Genomic DNA, 5,183 nt, shown 5'->3' with positions numbered 1-5,183 from the left:
TTCGTTGAGACTACACGCAAGGAGCCTCTTGACTAGGTTTAGATCCATCCTGGTCAAGACCCCCTCCTTGTAAACAGTTTCGAATGTTGATACAAGACAAACAGAGCGTAGGGTTATTATCCTAAGGGAGGTTTAAACCTGTATAAATCTCTTTGTGTGACGTGTGATTCGGCTACAAGGAGTATCCCCTACTTCATTCACAAGTTCATAAGATCGGCGGTTCACAAATTATCGACAAATCTAGTTGTATATTTTTTATACACTAAATATACTTATAATTTGTCAATTTATTGGTCAAAATATATAAAATTTGACCTTTTCAAAATAAAATATGTCTTGTATTCTTGAATGAAGGGAGTACTCACCAAGGGTCAAACCATCGTGCACAACTATTTACACACTCACGCACATTGTAAGTTTGTGTGTACTAGGGATGACAATGGACACATTTTATTCGTGTGCCCACAGGTAAAAATCCTAATGGATACGGATTTAGGACGCATTCTTTGCCCATGGATCTGGTTACGGGTTTGATTTAAACCCAATGGGTAGAGATACACGGGTGTGAAATTGTCTTACATGTGCCCGCTTCACCCGTGTACCCGTTCCATGCATCTGACATATGACCCCAAATTATAAACTACCATTCCTTACTCATTAAGGTTCCTCGTTCTCTAATCTCATTCCAACACTCACCTAGCCTAGCCACCACAAACCCTAGCTACCCGTCCACCCCAACACCCCCATCTGCCCCTGTCTGCCCACCTCGTCGTTTGGCCCTGACCATTGGTAATATACGAGCATGCCCACGGGTATGTGATACCAATATGCGATGAGTGCGGGTGATATTTTTTACCCGTGGTGAATAATATATGCGTGCGTGAGTTTTAGAATTAACTCACAGGTATGGACTTATATAGTCCCTACCTGTGGGTTTTGTGCCCTTTGCCATCCATATAGGTCGTGAAAGCCATGGAACGGGGTTATAGCTAAATACGTTATTCGATTCACTTGGGGAAAGTAGGATGTTGCCAGTAACGGTCTGCTCAAATGATAAATCACTTGTGTCCCAAAAAGACAAGGTAAACGGGTTTATTTGTGAATTGCTAAGAGACTACGATAACAGTAAACGAGAGAAAGCTTTGTGATAGACACAAATGACCTGTTTGTACGGTCTAAGGAGAAAAACAAAACCCGCCCATCTTATCCAATATACTAGTCCCAATTGCGATGCCAGTGTCTGGTACTACTATAATGCAGTGACGCTGTAAGTTCCCAATTGAGTGCGCCCGTGCCGGTCCGTTCGGGGCCTGGTACCCAGAATGGCACGGCCCTCCGTCTATAAACAAGCCGCTCCCCGTGTCCTCCGGAACTCGGCAAATGTCTGCTCCCTCCCCACCGATCGACCTCCCCTGTTCCCACGCGCCAAAACATCTCTGAACACCAAACCCAAGCGTAGCTTGACACAAGTCGAACCTACGGGGATGGGACGCGCCATGGACGTGACCATGGTTTGATGTGGCCGGGGAGCTCGATATCTCCGGCTACAGCTCGACGATCACCTCTTCCCCCTCATCGTTGTCTCTCGACGACGGCAACGAGCTGTACTACGCGTGGAATGGGCTGTCCCCGGCCACCGGCTGGGGCACGTTCTGCTCGGACGGTGGCGACCAGGACCTGCACGGCCTCATCGACTCCATGCTCTGCGACGACACGCTCATCGGCGCGGCCGACCTCCACCCGGCCATGTTCCACGAAGATGCGTACTGCTACTCCAACGGCTCCGGCCCGAGCAGCACCACCACGACGAACCCGGGCACGCCCGTGTACGACGTCGACGCGCAGCAGCAGGGCGACTGCCCCGAGAAGGGCCTCCGCCTGCTGCACCTGCTCATGGCAGCCGCCGAGGCGCTCTCCGGCCCGCACAAGAACCGGGAGCTGGCCCGGGTGATATTGGTTCGGCTCAAGGAGATGGTTTCCAACACCGGCGCCAGCGCCGCCTCCTCCAACATGGAGCGCCTCGCCGCGCACTTCACCGACGCGCTGCAGGGGCTGCTAGACGGGTCCCATCCCGTCCGGGGAGCCGGCAGGCAGGCCGCCGCGGCCGCGGCCGCGTCCCACAACCACCACCAGCACACCGGCGACGTGCTGACAGCATTCCAGCTGCTGCAGGACATGTCGCCGTACATGAAGTTCGGCCACTTCACCGCGAACCAGGCGATCCTCGAGGCCGTGGCTGGCGACCGGCGCGTGCACGTGGTCGACTACGACATCGCCGAGGGCGTCCAGTGGGCGTCACTGATGCAGGCAATGGCCTCGCCCCCCGACGGCGTGCCGCCGCCGCACCTGCGCATAACCGCCGTCTCCCGAGGCGGCGGGGGAGGCGCCCGGGCGGTGCAGGAAGCAGGCCGGCGACTGGCCGCTTTCGCGGCGTCCATCGGGCAGCCCTTCTCGTTCGGGCAGTGCCGCCTCGACTCCGACGAGAGGTTCCGTCCGGCGACGGTCCGGATGGTCAAGGGGGAGACCCTCGTCGCCAACTGCGTTCTCAACCAAGCCGCAGCGACCGCCACCATCAGGCGGCCCACCGGCTCGGTGGCGTCATTCCTGACCGGCATAGCCACGCTCGGGGCCAAGGTGGTGACGGTGGTGGAGGAGGATCAAGGGGAAGCGGAGAAGGACGATGACGAATCGGGCGACGCCGCGCCGGGCGGCTTCGTGGCGCGGTTCATGGAGGAGCTGCACCGGTACTCTGCGGTGTGGGACTCGCTGGAGGCCGGGTTCCCGACGCAGAGCCGGGTGCGCGGCCTGGTGGAGCGGGCTATCCTCGCCCCGAACATCGCCGGTGCCGTGAGCCGCGCGTACCGGGCCGTGGACGGCGACGGCGAGGTGAGAGGCGGGTGGGGGGAGTGGATGCGCGGGAACGGGTTCAGGGCCGTGCCGCTCAGCTGCTTCAACCACAGCCAGGCCAGGTTGCTGCTCGGCCTCTTCAACGACGGGTACACGATGGCGGAGACGTCGCCAAACAAGATCGTGCTCGGCTGGAAGGCCCGGCGGCTGCTGTCGGCGTCCGTGTGGGCGCCGCCGCCACTGTCGGTGCCGTCGCCGCTGCCGGAGGGAGTGTTCCAGACCGTGGAGATGGTGCCGGGCAGCGGTGGTCTAGGCCGGATGGAGTTTGACTATATTGATTCGTTCCTCGTCGAGCCTGCCTATGCGCTAGTTTAATCGTGGTTGGGTCCAGTCAGCAGCTTTAGCTCGGCTGTTTTAGACTTGTTCAGGTGTAAAAAGTTTAGTAGTTGCTTCGCCAGATTCGTTGGTGAGTCGATTGCAAGAGGGTGAGAGTTGCCAACTCTTGTGCCCAATCTCCTTCAACTTGAAGTGGTTAGATTCTGATTATGACTCGTGACGAATAATACATAGTTATCATATCTGGATACCGTAGAGTTTTTAGTAATTCTCAGGATATATCTTTATCTCCATAAAGTAGATCCTTATATGAAAAGAAATTACCCGTATGCATTCAAGGCGTTTCGTAACCGGGAAGTTTTATCTCTAAAAACAGAAATAAGAAGTTCAGAGGACATACGACACCCTATATATATACGAAACCAAAGGATCTGCAATGGAAAAGTCGAGATGAGTCGTGAGACACCAAATCAGACAAGGGATTAGACGTCCAAATGAAGATACAAATCAATAGAATTCGAGCAAGAAAGTCGCCGACTAGATTTAGATCCATTTAGGCTAATTGCACACCCCTTTATAACATGCATAGATCAATACAATACTAACATGATGTAAAGTTATTATCCTCTTAGATACCCAAACCCATATAAAAACCCCCTTTGTATTCTCCTACGATCCATCTACTCAAAGCATCCCTTATTTCTTCAACAAATTTGATAGATCGGCGGTTCACAAACCGTCCATACCTAGCGTCGTCTATGGGGATCATGACAAAAGACGTTGGAAAAAATACACAGAAGATGCCATCGACATAGCCCAAAGCTTCGTCGAGAACCGGTTTTTCGGATGAGAGGTTCTATGACAACTTTACCCCTCTCCCTGGTGAACCGATGATCGATTGATGAATTTCGATGATGAATTTTCTAGCGACGATTCAAGCGATGATATAAGTCAATTTATGGGTCAATATGCTAAGGATAACGGTATCGAGTTTGAACCACTCGGGTGCTAAGACAACTATGAATGTTCGATTTACAGCAAGTCAAGATTAATACCCGCATCTTCTGACAACCTGGATTGTCAAGATATCAACCCGGAGCATCCGTTGAAGCATCTATGATAGATCTAGACACCTTCATCGGAGGTTACCATCGAGAAGTTTTCGCTATCAGAGACAGGCCGATGATCTGGGTCATCACGATGACAATCCTATGAATAAACAGGATCTTGCAGCTCCAAGTGCAGGCAATGTTCAGCTCCAGGCAAGCACACTACTTTCGGTCCTTAACGGAGCCCTGGTCTTACTGTCTCCCGAACATCAGCAGGGGGCTGACCACTTTAAATCGATAACTGCTAAGAGGATCCTCCATCTACAAGAGACCCTCATGAGCCCTTTGACCATAGATCTGGCTACTCCAGCCGTAAGGATTGGATGAAGGAGATCGTCATTCATACCGAGAACTCTCATCAGGACCTAACTAGAAATAGCGCGAATCGTGGTAGGCCAGGCAATCCCCCGTCATGAGACGCATCAGACTCACAAAGGTGCAACCCCAGGAACATAGCTTCTCGGGATGACAATTGGGCAAACAACCACCGTCGGACCTTACCAGTCAAAGGTCATCCGATCAATGACTTGTGTGAGGTCATCGACAACCGGCGGAGGCGTCCGGGGGCTTCTCAAGAGGCTTCATCCACTCCTCATCAATATAATCGAAGAACGTCTGGACATCGATCGAATTAGGACCTATCTCCGGTCTCTATGGGAAAGACTCCCGGGGATGCTAGAACCAAGCAATGTGCCATCAACAGATGCCTGGCCTTCTCTCAAGATCTACAAAACGTAAGTTGGCCGGTAAGGTTCCACCCTAGGATGATCGAGAAATACAATGGAAGTATAAATCCCATTGAGTTTCTCCATATCTATACCACGGCCATCCAAGCGGCTGATGGGAACAAGAAGGTAATGTCTAATTAACTCCCTACTGCCCTTGAAGGGG

General features: G+C 52.7%; 1 pseudogene; it reads left to right on the top strand.

Moving 5' to 3' along the window:
* Positions 1-1,236: 1,236 nt before the first annotated feature.
* On the top strand, positions 1,237-3,377 carry LOC133914392 (protein NODULATION SIGNALING PATHWAY 2-like; annotated as a pseudogene).
* The last annotated feature ends 1,806 nt before the right edge of the window (positions 3,378-5,183 follow it).

This window comes from Phragmites australis, chromosome 4 (assembly GCF_958298935.1).
Source record: "Phragmites australis chromosome 4, lpPhrAust1.1, whole genome shotgun sequence".
NCBI classification, from domain to species: Eukaryota; Viridiplantae; Streptophyta; class Magnoliopsida; order Poales; family Poaceae; genus Phragmites; species Phragmites australis.
Note: the sequence above shows the minus strand (reverse complement) of the source record. Positions and strands in the feature narration are given on the sequence as shown.